The 14,616-nt window shown below is 51.2% G+C and overlaps 1 long non-coding RNA gene across 2 annotated transcripts; it reads right to left on the bottom strand.

Moving 5' to 3' along the window:
• Positions 1 to 4,110: 4,110 nt before the first annotated feature.
• Positions 4,111 to 12,880, bottom strand: LOC311430247. 2 transcript variants are annotated; one of them, XR_014688634.1, is made up of 4 exons: positions 12,478 to 12,880; positions 12,320 to 12,404; positions 12,075 to 12,158; positions 4,111 to 4,722 (listed from the first exon to the last, which is right to left on the bottom strand). It is a non-coding gene; the product is annotated as an uncharacterized lncRNA (long non-coding RNA). The 2 variants fall into 2 exon arrangements; XR_014688635.1 differs by lacking the exon at positions 12,320 to 12,404.
• Between the last annotated feature and the right edge of the window lie 1,736 nt (positions 12,881 to 14,616).

Here is a 14,616-nt window from a genome sequence, read left to right as displayed (position 1 = left end):
AAAGCTGACCAAGCAAATGGCTTATTTGCAGCAGAGCCTAGAATTGAAAGATTTTCCCAAAATCAAAGATGGCAAGGGCTCAGCCTGAGCCACCCTTAGTCTGGGAAGTCCTACGGGGTGGGACAGGGCTGTAACATGACGCAGGGCTGCAGGTGAGGACCAAGTCACACTGGGCATAGATGCAGATATTCTTCAAGCCCAGATCAGACAGCAGAAATGCAGCCAGCTGTGAAGTGGGTTGGTGAAAGGATGGAAGGAGCCAGGAGGAGAGGAGAGGCCACAGCTCAGGGCACAGGTGTGTTGCCAGCACTTTTAGGATGCTTGGGGCTGGACCAGCGGGGAAGGCTCAGCTCTTGGAGGAGACAAGGACAGGGATGCAGAAAAGCTCGTCCAGCATCAGGGGTGCACACGAGCAGCCCAGCCACACTCCTCATGTCACAGCGGAGGCCACTGTGCCTACCCAGAAACACCCACGCAAGCAGTGAGCTTCTGGTGAATCAGCATCCCCCTCCCGCGGCGCTTCTCCTCGACGGCTGCAGCGGCGCTGGCCTTGCTCCAGCCGCGTCCACTGCCCGAGCCCCTGAGGGCAGCAGCCAGGGGAGACTTTGTGTGAGTTGGCACTATCCCTGCTTTGCATCATGGCACATCCAGGCTCCATGAGGCAAACTAACGAGGTGCTGGCAGATCAAATCTCCCCCCTCATCTCCCTCCCTCTCCTCTGGGATGTTCACCCTGAGACCTCCTGGTGAGATGCGTGCATCCTGGTGATCTGCAGACCAAGATCTGCAGGGAAGCTGCTTTTGCTAGCCTCCAGCCAGGGCACGCTCCCTGCCAGCTAGGAAGGGAACCCAAGGCAGAGGCCGGATCCAGCCCTGTCTGACCCCCACACGCTTCCCTGGGGCAGAGGATGGTGACTCCACACCACCAGGCAAGTACTGCTGCTGCTCTTAGGAGCCTCACGGTGCACGTGCCATGAAGCTATGGTGTTATTTCAATGGCAAGAGAGCAATAAATGCTCTCAGCCCAGCAGCACCAGCCCTTGCAGGCAGCGGGGAGCCATTTCCTGCCGGTGGTTGCCCTCCTGCCGAGGGAGTGGGTGAGAGATGCTCAGGAGGTGTCCTTAAAACGTCAGGGGGAAAGGGGCAGAAAGGGGACTCCTCAGTTCCCTTCCCGAGGCTCTGAATTAAAAGTTTTATTGCAGGTGGGGTGTTGAGAAGATGAGGAGCTTGCGGGTTTCCTTCTGCTGCTAGAGAAGTTCACACTTTGGAGGGAAAGCAGCAAGGGGTGGGGGTCTCCAGACCCCTCCCTTCTCCCAAGGTAACAAACCCTTACTCACCAGCCCAAATTTAAGACGGAGAGCTCTGCAACAGCACGCAGAAACAACTGACAATTAACATCGCAGTCTTCCATGCGACAGAGAGACAGAAGCACTAGCAACCCCCAGATCAATGAGAAAAACACTCCTTATTAGCAGAGAGAAAATGCAGAGCAAGTTCTGCTTTTTGATGTTTATCATTTTTCTTTGTAATAATTTGCAAGGAAATGATGCATGTTGTTTTTCCTTTTTTCTTTCTCCTCTTTTTTTTTTTTTTCTTTTCAAGCCCCTGGTACTTTTCACACAGCTGCTGTTACCAAGAAGCAAAAGGTCTCCATCAAGAGTGTTACAAAAAACAGTATTGGCAGAAAATATGTCAGATAATTGCCAGTCACCGATGTCTGACATTATTTCTGGTTCTCTTCTTTTTTTAATTTTCCATTTCTCTTCCCCCCCCCCCGACTCCAGCCAACAGCTTCCAGTGATGTACAGAAGATGATGCATTTGCTATATTAAAGTACATCCTATTCCCTGTCCCTTCTCAGACACTTTGGATGTTGCACACACAATTCAAATGCAATAATCATCACAAACAAACCAAGGAAAGACAATTTATGAAGTCCAAATCCTGGACCCAACTCTCACTTGGCAAAGAAACAACAAAAAAATATCCCGAACCCAAGAAGCCCCTAACCAGTGAGATGGTTTAAAGAAAAGTTATATATATATAAGTCTCAGACAGTTACCTCTCCAGGGAGGAGGTTTTGTAACCCTTCCTCTTTCCCACTGTCCTTCCCCATCACAGCATCACAAACTAAGCAAGGCTCAATTTCAAATTCCTGGGATTATCCACGCTCTCTGTATCATTTTTAGCCACGTAGAAAGAGATGCTGGAAATGTGTGACAAACACGTTCTCTCCTCTAATTGTCCGTGGACGTGAATCGCTGGCCACAGGCTCGTTCCACCACCCCTGCCCAGATCACACACCAAAATCAATTCTTGCTACTTGTTGGGTAAACAGAGGCAGCCTTACATACATGGGCACTGCACACGGACACACACGGACAGCTGGGCATGCACAGGGAAATAACTTTCCTCTCCGGAAAGCCGGAATTGTTCACATTACAGACATGTCTACCCCGAGCCTTTACTTCTGCTGGGGAGGAAACAGGTAGGAAAGCAAAGAGGGGTGATGCAGGTACATGGGAGGGCGCGAGTCCCCTACGAGAAGGGAAGCAAAAAGGAGTGAAACGAGACAGACATAAGGTTAGCCAGGTGTGCATGCTTCTCACCTACCTTTGCATGGAAAAGAAATCTCCAAGGGAGAAGTGTCCAAGTCAGAGAAGCAAAATAAAACACTAATGAAGACGGTTTGAAAAATTCCCCACCAGGAAAAAAAAAAATAATAATAATAACAAAATGAAATAAAATAAAAAAAATAAAAATAAAAAGCCCCCCCCGCCCCCACCCCCCTCCTTGCACACGGGCACACACACACACACACACACCTCAGCACCCCGGGGGGTGGGGGGGAAAATAAAAGAAAAAGATGAGGATCAGCTGAGTGACGGGGAGCAAAGGACCTGCAGGCAAGGACCGGGGAGTTGTGTTAGATCCGGAGCTGCGAGTACTGAGCGTGTGCAGGAAGGAGATGGTTTAAAAGGAGAATACATGTTAAGAAATTGTGGCTGCTCAGGCTGGAGTCTGAAGCTCTGCTGTCCAAAAAAAATAAATAAAAAATAAAATAAAATAAAATAAAATAAAATAAAATAAAATAAAATAAAAAAAAACACACAAATAGGACCTCTTCCTTCGCAGGAGGGCTTGGGGGGCTGCGTGTGGCTGTGTGTGTGTGTTTTCCAGGCGGGTGGTGTTAAGAAGTGACAGAAGCTTCCTCCTGAAAAGCCCCGAGGGTCAAACCGACGGTGGGGTGCTGGAAGGCGCTGGTGGTGTGGATGGGGGCAAGTTCGGCTGGTCGGCGGTGGGGATGTGAGGAGGAAGGGCCGGTGTGTGCTTTCTGTCTGTCTGTCTCGCTCTATCTGTGTCTTATGGTATGTTCACCGGCGGCTCGCGGAGCGACTGCACAGCGAGAATAACTGTACGGGCATAGAGGGAGAGAGAAATGCCGTCCTTACAGTGACACCAAATGTCTTTAGGGGAAACCTACAATTAGAGGCACACGAAGTAGGGATTTAAGGGGAAGGGGAAAAATCTCCCCACACACACAGGTGCAGGGGGTCTCAGGACAGCCTCTAGTCCCCTGCCCTCAGCCCTCTCTGCCTCCCTTCCCTGATAGGCACCTGCTTTGGTGTGCTTGCCTTGCCCTGCACTGGAGAGTGTGTGTCCCTCCCAGGTAACAAAGCAAACAGAGCAGGCAAACACCCTCTGGGGAGATTTAACACAGCAACCTGAACCCCCTCCCTCAAAGTCAGCCACCCGCCCTGCTCCCAAAACTGCTAGGGGAGCTCAGGGGTGGGCACAACCCACTGAAAATTACTTTTCTGCTGTGTTTTGTGTTGCTGTGGGGAAACGAGAGAGGTGGACAAAACCCACAAGGATCCCAGCATAGGAAGGCTATATAGAGTGCTTCAGCCCCATCTCCCCCACCAGCCCCATCCCGTGGCCGAGCAGCTTGGCCCCACACCAGCACAGCCACCCCTTAGTGGGGGTTAGTCTTAAGTCACCCCCAAGGCTCATCATGGGTTTTTCTCACCCAGACCAATAAACCCCCAGATATGAGGAGAGATGGAGATGCTCTTGCCACGTGGCTTCTGCCACAGGCGTTTGTTGTAAATAAAGAGCTAAGAAATGTCTGGCTCTCAGCTGGGATGCAGTGCAACATGTGCTGCACCCCAGAGGCTCCTCTGCTCCCTCTCAGGGCTACGCAGATTCTTCTCCAGCTCTTCCCCACCAAGACGAAGACTGTGCCAGCTGACGCAGACATTGTGCTCATGGCTGGAAGAGCTGGGTCAGGGTAATTAACACTTCTGACCTAAAAATGGCTGGGAAAGCAGGCGCTTCTATCTGGCTGCAAAACAGGCCCTTTGATGTTAACTCTCTGTGGGACAGGCACGGAGCAGGCCCACCTTCTGATAAAGCCACGATCTAGGATGAAAACCACCCGCCATCCCCGCATGGCATGGCTTGGCTTTGCCACAGACCTTAAGCAGAAGCCACAGAGCCCAGGGCTGCTTTTGCCACCTAGGTTAAAGTCCCTTGAGCCTCAAGATGGTGGTTGGCCCTGCCACGGCCCCTCGCGAGGCCCTAAAATGCCTTTGGATCAGAGGCAGCAGCCGCTGCCCACTTTCAGCAGAACAGGGTTGTGTTTTATGGAGCGTCTAATCTTGTTTCCTCTCCTGAAAGATGAACTCAGCCCTCAAAGGATCCTTAAGGTGCACCAGGAGTGCTAAAAGAGAAGAGAGAACAGAGTTGTAAATGATGGGAGCATTGCAAGCATCAAAAGTTATCTGATTAACAACCTGCCTGAAAAACTGCTTTTCCTCTCAGAGCTTCTGAAAAGGGCTGCGGATGTACAGTAAGCCCATGCATCAGCCTCAACCTGGGGGGAGATTTAATTCAGGAGAAATATTCGTGCTGGTGGGAGCTCTCCTTGTCTCGCACTGCGTGGTGTAGGACGCTGAGTCCAGCTTCATCATCCCAAAAGTCAGCTGAGGCAGAGATGAACTCTCTGAATGCTTTGGTGCCTGGCATGGGCAACATAGGCAGTCGCAGTCCCATAATACACACACCTGTGTGTGCCTTCCCCAGCCCTACATATGCCAGAAGGGCTGGCTGACCTTCTAGTCTGCTCGTCCCTATAAGTCCACCCTGGCTGCAGAGGTCAATCCCCTTGGTTTTCTGTCTTCCCCCTCACCAGCTACAGGATATTTGCCATTACCTCTCCTCATAAAAAGGCATCTGTGATTTCTTCTTTGGAAGCAGAAGGGCTTCAATTCTGTCCCCGAAATGATGAATCTGAGCATTATATGATTTCAGATGCCTGCAATTCACCAACAAGCCCCTTCAGGGGGAACAGGGAAAAATGCAATTGAATTTATTCATGCATGAATATCAAATGAGAAAAAGAGAATGAGGAGGAGGGCAGGAGAAAGCGGGAGAGAGTAAGAGAGGAGGAAGAAAGGGCAGCAAGGAGAGGCAAAAGAAATGAAATTGTGAAGGAAGATGCAGGGAACACACAGAGGGGGACAGGGAGGCACATAAACACATAAGAAGGACAACCTGTGGGTCATCCCTGATGCATACATCCCAGGACCATGCCTGTTTGTTTTCCAGTCTACCCACACCACAAGAATCAGGTATAATGCTTGAACTCCCACTCAGACAAACCCTCCAGATCTACAAAAACATGGGGTAGGCACAAAAGGAGGGGAGAGAGAAGGAGGCTGGGTTGGGAAATGGAGTCATGCCGTGCATCCCATCACAAATTTGGTGGCAAAATGAGCAAGCCTAGAGCAGCTCATGCTCCTGCACAGAAACAAACCCAGAGCAGAGACCCTCATCCCTACACCCCTTCCACCAGTCAGGGTTTCTGTCAGCTTCTGGGGATGGGATGGAGTAGAATAGAACAGAATAGAGCAGAACAGATGTGAGCATGGCACACGTTGGTCCTACACACACATCCACAGCACTTTCAAGGGTCCCTCTCTGTCTCCTCCGCAATTTGGAACAGCAAAGCTCATGCCTTCCCTTTCACCACCCAGGCCAGCAGCACTGGCTGGCAGGTCAGTAAGTATGAGATCCACTGCGAACAGCACCAGAGAGGGCACCAGGTGTGAGGCAACAGGCAGGAAAGGGGAAGCATCACCCATGCAGAGAGGCCGCAGGGTGAGGAGATGCATCCTTCTGCCCAGCAGGTCTGCAGGTGGCTGAGAGGAAGCTGAACCTTCAGCCCTGGATTTAGAGGCATCCTATAGCCAAGCCCCAGGGGCAGCAACCAGCCAGGGCTGAGCCCATCCCCAGACACCCAGCAGGGAAGAGGAGCAGCCAGGCAGCAGCAGGCTCTTCCACGGCACTCCCAGGTGGGGCAGCAGGTCCAGCATCTGTTGCCACCGCGGGTTTGTGTTTGCTGCTTCCAGGAGACGGTGCCCAGCTTTTCCCACACCATTCAAAATAGAAAGAGAAAAATAAAATGAGGGAGAGAGAGAGTGTGTGTAAGCTCTGACGTGAACCTAACTTTAGATCCAAGGGCTGATGACTCACTCCGCTGGGGGAGAAGTGGCTGAGCTGGCTGTAGGTTTCTGTTTATATACCTCACTGAGCTAAATATATAGACTGAGAAGTTCTTCTGTTCTAGCCCAGCAGCTTCAATCTGCATATTATCCCTCTCAATCTTAATGTTCCCTCTCCTCCTAAATCTCTGCCTCTTTCCCCCAGCGTTGCCTTCCTAATCCCCTTTATGCTTGCTTTGTTGTAGGAAATGGAAGCACCACACGTCTCCCCACCTTCCCCTCTCCCTGCTGTCTGTGGTTAGGCTGGCGGGGGATTTCTGGAGTGATTCAGTGTTGTGGCTCTGAAGCAGAGCTCCTCACACAGACCTGCCGGAGTATTTCCGAGCTGGCCGGGTGCTCCCTGCCAGCCGTGGGGCCAGCAATCAGACCCACAGCTCCCAATCCCAGTGGTCACACAGCTCCCAGGATGGATGTCAGCTCCCTCTTGGAGGTCCCTCATCCCATTGCTTCAGTGCTGAGCTTTTTTTTTTTTTTTACCCGTCATCTACTGCAGACTCCACCATATAAAGCAAGGTACCCACAGCAAGAGGCTGTTCCTTAGCATCTCTTTGCAGGCAGCGGAGGCTGAAGATGGCCCCCATCGCTTGATGAAGGCAGAGCATTGTACATGTGGGAGAAGAGGCCCCTCAAGAGGTGTAACATTGGAGATGGGGCATGAGACAGACCACGATGTGGCAGGGGAAGGGAGGCTGAAGGAGAAGGTGGAGCACAGGAGGACCATTTGGGCTGCACTGAATGCCACCGTGAATCAGCACCATCTGCAAGCTGTGCCACCCCTTCTCCTCTCCTCCCCTCACCCCAAAGGGGTCGAGACAAGTGGAGAAGGGGATAGTGAAAGAGAAGAGCTTAGAAAGAGGTGAGGAGGGAAATATAAATGAATCCCTCTGGCAGAGGAGAGAAACAAAGAGAGCACAAGGGAAAAAGGAATCCCTGCCCCCAAAGGTTCAGCTGGAGGCACGGTGGCAGACAGCCTTCTAGACAGGAGACAGAGACCATGCAGGAAAAGGTGGTGTGTTAGGAGAAACAGCAGCAGAGAGGAAAAGCGTAATGAGGGTGTGTGTGTTTGAGGGAGAGGTCTCCGAGGGATGGAATTCAATTTAGCCCAACAGCTCAGCCTAGGAAAGGAAGCTCACCACTGCAGTTTGCCAAGCTGCTGCTGGGAAGAGGAGCACTGCCTTCAAAAGCCGGGGGCAAATTTTCTCTGGATGGGAGCCTGTGGGATCCATTTGTGGGATCTGGCTCTGGGCTTCCCCAAAGCATCCCATGGGCTCAGGCCCAGTCTCTATGGGGCTGTCCCACACAACCCATGGGGTGCCAGTTTGCCACCTTGCTCAAAACCTTCTCACCTCCTCTCCAAAGTGCCCGAGAGCCAGTTTCCCAGCTGGTTGGTGAGCACCATCCAAAGGGCAGCTGCGGGGAGCCTGGGCACAGCAGCCCCATAACCTCGTACGCCAGCAGGATCATGGCAGAGAGCTAAAGTAGCTCTCTTCACCCTCCCTTCAGCAGATCCTCCAGGGAGCAGAGAAGGCAAGGGCTGAAGAGAGAAGGGGGTGAAGAGAGCAAGGCTGTCTCTCAGACAGCAGACAGTCCTTTATTCTTAACTCTTCAAGGCTTGGTGCCATGCTCTGCATTTATCCCGGGTGCTTTATCCCAGCTGAACCTGGACCCGTGGTCCCTGACCATGGCTTTGGATCCAGGAAAGCCTTGGAGGCAAAACAGCTGAGTGCCCACAGCCAGCTGAGTGGCAGATGGCAGCAATGGGCTGAAAAGTGAGAGAACAGCTGGGGTGAATAAAGAAAATGGAGAAAGAATTAAAAAAAAAAAAAAAAAAGGAACAACAAAGGCAATCTTGTGGTGCCACCTCTTGATAGGTTTGCACAACATAGCCTGGCCCAAGAAGTTCTGGGTCCAAGCACAGCCACCTCCCAGAGCAGAAAAGCAGAAGTATAAAGGAGGTTGAAAACGGGGTTGAGATTCACCTTCCTCCAAGGTGAAAACTGCTTACACCCAGCAATTCTAGTCCTAGGCTCCAGGGCAAGAAAAAAAACACAAGATCAGACCGCAGGCCATAAGCAATGGAAAAGGGACCTTTTTTTTTTTTTGCAGGGACTCTTCCCAGCATTATCTGTTTGTGTCTCTGCCTGAAGCATGGCACACACTCAGCGCCCCTTGTTGACAGGAACACACTCTCCCATGTACTTGAAGCTACCGGTGAGGAATTTTCTAGGTCCAGAGGTAGCTGTTGTGCTTTTCTCTTCTCTTGTTGAGCTACAAAACAAGGCATCTTCTCCAGCATTTTTCAGCTGGAGAGGCATTACATAAGCACTTGATGAGGGAAACAGATCTAATTAGCTCTCTGCTCAGAGATGAGGAACCTGAGGCCCAGAGAAAGAAGATGATCGATCCAACATCATGCCTGGGATGCCTCAGCTCAGCACCCACACGGTGGGTAGTCCTGTACCAGCACCCAGCTGGGGTCCCCTGGATAAACATCTCACCACAAATAAAGAAAACCTCGTACTGCAAGGGGAGGATGTTTCCACCGCACAGCTGCACAGGTACATTTCTCACTGCGATGGATCATCCTTTTCTGCTGAGACAGAGCATCAATAGAAAGGATGATCTTCAATTAGGTCAACTGATCCAAAGTGGCAGCTCCTCTGCTTCTAACTCTACCCAAGTCCCACAGTCCTCTTGGGTGTATTTCCCAAACAAGCAAGAAAATAGAAGAGACAGAAAGATATAAATATTGGAGACCACACTTGAGCTACAGCGGTGCCTGAGGGAGAATTAAAGAAAGCAAAATGAAATCAGAGAACGGTTTATCAGATGCAAGGTTAGAAAGGGACAGGGGTTATTTTCAATAATGAAAATCACTGCTCCACATGCCGACTACCAACCTGCTCCCTCCCCCTGCTCCTCCAGAAAACTGGAGTGGTTGGAAGAGACCTCAAGATCATTGAGTCCAACCTCTGACCTAACAATAACAGTCCCCACTAAACCATATCCCTAAGCTCTACATCTAAACGTCTTTTAAAGACTTCCAGGGATGGTGACTCCACCACTTCCCTGGGCAGCCTGTTCCAATGTCTAACAACCCTTTCGGTAAAGAAGTTCTTCCTAACATCCAACCTAAAACTCCCCTGGCACAACTCCTGGACAATCACCTCCCTAGCCCTGCTGGTCACACTGTTTCTTATACAAGCCAGGATGCTGTTGGCCTTCTTGGCCACCTGAGCACACTGCTGGCTCATATTCAGCCGACTATCAACCATCACTCCCAGGTCCTTCTCTGCCTGGCAGCTCTCCAACCACTCATCTCCCAGCCTGGAGCTCTGCTTGGGGTTATTGCATCCCAGGTGGAGGACCCGGCACTTGGCCTTGTTGAACTTCATGCAGTTGACCTCAGCCCATCGGTGCAGCCTATCCAGATCCTCCTGCAGAGCTTTCCTACCCTCAAGCAGATCAACACACACACCTAGCTTGGTGTCATCTGCGAACTTACTGAGGGTGCACTCAATGCCCTCGTCCAGATCATTGATGAAGATATTAAAGAGGACCGGCCCCAGCACCAAGCCCTGGGGAACGCCATTAGTGACTGGCCTCCAGCTGGACTTGACTCCATTCACCACAACTCTTTGGGCCTGGCTATCCAGCCAGTTTCTAACCCAACAAAGCGTGCGCCAGTACAAGCCAAGAGCAGACAGTTTCTTGAGGAGAATGCTCTGGGGAGATGGTGTCAAAAGCCTTGCTGAAGTCAAGGTAGACCACATCCACAGCCTTTCCCTCATCCACCCAGCACGTCACTTTGTCATAGAAGAAGATCAGGTTTGTCAAGCAGGACCTGCCTTTCATAAACCCATGCTGACTGGGCCTGATCGCCTGCTTGCCCTGCAAGTGCTGCGTGATGACTCTCAAGAGAATCTGCTCCATGAGCTTCCCTGGCACTGAGGTCAAACTGACAGGCCTGTAGTTTCCTGGGTCTGCCCTCCGGGTCTTCTTGTAGATGGGCATCACATTTGCTAGTCACCAGTCAACTGGGACCTCCCCCGATAGCCAGGACTGCTGATAAATGATGGTAAGCAGCTTGGCCAGCTCCCCTGCCAGTTCTCTCAGTACCCTCGGGTGGATCCCATCCGGCCCCATCAACTTGTGCACATCCAAGTGCCGTACCAGGTCACCAACCAGTTCTTCGTGGATAGTGAGGGCCACATCCTGCTCCCCATCCCCTTCCACCAGCTCAGGGTACTGGGTATCCAGAGAACCTGAGCCACGTGTTTAACAGGTGGGCTTTCCGTGTCCTCTCTGTACCCCTCCCTGCCACTGTAGGGATGGACGAAGACACCACCTGCACTCCCACTCCATCCACTAACCATCCCAGCCCCCTAAAGTCTTGTTTGATAGCCTTCAGACTTCTCTCTTCAATGTCATCACTACCTGCCTGGACTATCAAAAGAGGATAATAGTCAGACTAGGTGTACCAGGTTGGGAAGCTTCCTGGCAACGGCCCTGACCCTGGCCCCAGAGAGGCAGCAGACTTCCCTACGGGTAGGGTCAGGCCGACAAACAGGGCCCTCTGTTCCCCTAAGAAGAGAGTCTCCCACAACAATAACCCTTCTGCCTTCCTTGGTGGAGGCAGTCCTGAGGTGTGGAGTTGACCTCCTCGCCCTAGGCATCCTCCTGGGAACACTTGCTACCTCTTCCTCACCCACCAGTCTCTCGAGCTCCAGGGCCTCAAACCTGTTGCATAAGGGCACCTGGGAAGGTGGGGCCAGAAGGGGAGGACATCGCCTGCGATGTCGAGCAGGGACCTGTTTCCATTCCTCAACTCCCAGATCCCCTCCCTCTGACCAACGGCAACAGGGCAGGGGGTCCACCCCCAGCTGGGGTGTCTCACCTCGATACCTCTCCTTGAGGCCCTGCAGGGAGTAGCTCCACAAGTCCATCTCCCGCTCACACTCCCTGATATCCCTCAACCTCTCCACCTCCTCCTTGAGCTCTGCCACCATGCGGGCCAGGTCATCCACCTGCTCGCACCTCATGCACGCAGTTTCTCTGCCTCCTGCTGATGGCAGGAACAGGCTCAGACACTCCTTGCATCCTGTGACCTGAACTGCTACATTTTTTAACGGGTAGTCGGTCTGGGTGTGTACCGACTTCCTGGAGAGCACGCCATGCCTGGAGGAGACCATTATCACCTAGCTAACGGCTGTTGTTAAGGAGCTGTTGGTATGGGCAGTGGGAGCGCTCTGCCCTTCCTGCCTGCCCTGCCTGTGCTAACTGCTGCGCCACGCCCTTCTGACACGCCATGCCCTGTTTGCCTTTCCTGTTTGCTCGCGCACCCCAGGGGCAGCTTTTGAACAGCTGGGGAGGGGGCGCCTCAAATCCATCCCAATCTGTTTCTACCTACCACTAGGCAAATTCTGCATTCACAATGAGGTACCTTTTTCACGCAGCCCATTTTTCAAGCTTCCAAATACTTAAGAACATTCTTCAGAGTCAGGCTTACCTGTGTGCACTTGGGTTTCGGAGGCTTTTCGTTTTTTTTCCCCTGTGCTTGGCATGGAGCTTAGAATCCACGTAAGTAATTTCACTGAAAACAGACAAGGTGAAGGAAGTACTCAAACTCACTGAATATTGGAGTAGTAACCAGACAACAACAGAAAGGGAAGGTGAAACTGTAGAAGGTACTTGCATGGCCATAGTTTACATGGCAGTTGACACCAACCACAATCTGCAATGATTTCTACTTGCCTTTCATCATTCGTCCACGGCACCATGCTGAGAAAGGATTCCCATCGAGAATGGGACCAGCTGAGAATCCATGTATGGAACTTCACTGAAAAAAACAAGGTGAAGCAAGTCCTCATGCTCCCCGACAGAAAGCCACTGTAGAACCCAGGGACACTTACCTGCCAGATCCCGAACTTGAGTTACTGACAGACTACTTCACAGGGAAGTAGCACCACCATGGTTTTCCTGTTCTGAGATGTCACCACCAACGTCACTTGCTCATAGAGTCTCCAAAGCTCTTTCACAGAGATGAGAGAAAACATGAAGAAAAAGCAGCCTACTCCAGAACACGGAGTCCATTTCACCAGGACAGTAGAACAGCACCCTAAGTAACCTGAACCTCAACCTCCCCTGCAGTGGCAATTCTTCCCATAACTCCTCATGCTTCCTTTATAGCAAAGGTCAAATGATCCCCACCTGGCAGATTTCACTTCACATGTGTGGAGCCAAGAGACCTTGTGGAATAGGCTCATCAACCTGGCTTCAATGTTTTAGGTTCAATTGCTCCTTATCGCTAATAGAAATCACCTGACAAGGGGCTCAGTGGTTAGTGTTGCCCTAATGAATTAAGCACAAAAGGCACGTAAGGGTCGTATTTCTGCGAGTCATTCTGTAAGGAAAATTAGTACAGAGCCTGTTAAAATAAGATTAACAAACCTAAATAAAAGAAAGACATAAAAGAAAATGACCTAAAAAGCAAAATTGCCGTCATAGATTTTCATCTGTCTAGTCACGACAGATCAAGAATATAGCCATCAGAATGGCTTTTCTTGACATGATTGTTATTTAAATTTGCTTCTCTGAGATCTCTTCTTTATGCAAGACTTCTCAAAATCTAGCGCCATGACCTCTGACTACAGTATTTCCTTTGGCTGCATATAAACTATCACGTGTAAGTGCCAGGATCCGGATCCTCACTCCCTATTCAGGTCAAGGACCGGGCTGAAAGTTTTGGCTTTAATTTGGTTACATGACTACATTGCTGTTGTTGTGGTTTTCCCCGGCCGGCAGCTAAGCACCATACAGCCGTTCGCTCCCCCTCCCTCTCTGGGATGGATGAGACAAATAGGAAAACGAAGCCTGTGGGTCGAGACAGAGACAGTTTATTAAGATAAGAAAAAAAAAATAATAACAGCGAGAATAGTACTGCTACTACTAATGCGTACGGAATAAGTGATGCAAAAAGCAATTGCTCACCACCCGCTGACCCATGCCCAGCCTATCCCCCAGCAGACGGCCCCCCCCATCCCGGCTAGCCACCCCTACCTATTGTTTAGCACGACATCAGAGGGTATGGAATAACCCTTTGGCCAGTTTGGGTCAGCTGTCCTGGGTCTGTCCCCTCCCAGCTCCTGCTGCACCCCCAGCGTGCCCACTGGCAGGACAGAGCGAGAAGCTGGAAAAGTCCTTGGCTTGGTGTAGGCACTGCTCTGCAACAATTCAAACATCAGCGTGGTATCAACACTCTTTTCATCCTAATCCACAACATAGCACCCTACCAGCTCCTAGGAGGAAAATTAACTCTATCCTAGCTGAAACCAGGACAGCTGTTTTCTGGCAGGTCGTGGGAAGAAGATTGGCTGGCTTGGGGGAGCTTCTGTACACATGGCTTTTAGGCTGCAGCCAAAGTGTTCCTCTAGATCTGCAAGTCTGAAGATGGTTGAGTGGTTGGAAAGCTGCCTGGCAGAGAAGGACCTGGGAGTATTGTTTGATGGCAGGCTGAATATGAGCCAGCAGTGTGCTCAGGTGGCCGACAAGGCATCGTGGCTTGCATAAGAAACAGTGTGTCCAGTGGGTCTAGGGAAGTGATTGTCCCCCTGTACTCAGCTCTGGTGAGGCCGCACCTCGAGTACTGTGTTCAGTTTTGGGGCCCCTCGCCACGAGAAGGACATCGAGGTGCTCGAGCAAGTCCGGAGAAGGGCAATGAAGCTGGTGAGGGGTCTGGAGAGCAAGTCTTACGAGGAGCGGCTGAGGGAGCTGGGATTGTTCAGCCTGGAAAGGAGAAGGCTCAGGGGCGACCTTATCGCTCGCTACAGGTACCTTAAAGGAGGCTGTAGAGAGGTGGGGATTAGTCTATTCTCCCACGTGCCTGGTGACAGGACGAGGGGGAATGGGCTAAAGCTATGCCAGGGGAGCGTAATCAATGACCGAGTCCCAGATAGGATTGCAATTACAGTTTACAATTTATTAAAGGAATAGAGGTAAGCAAACAGAGCTGGTTGCGCCGGGAGTCTCTGCTCCAGCAAGACGCACACAAG

Source organism: Aythya ferina, assembly GCF_964211825.1.
Source record: "Aythya ferina genome assembly, chromosome: 1".
Classification (NCBI taxonomy): domain Eukaryota; kingdom Metazoa; phylum Chordata; class Aves; order Anseriformes; family Anatidae; genus Aythya; species Aythya ferina.
The sequence above is the reverse complement of the archived record's forward strand: the minus strand, read 5'-3'. Positions and strand labels throughout refer to the sequence as shown.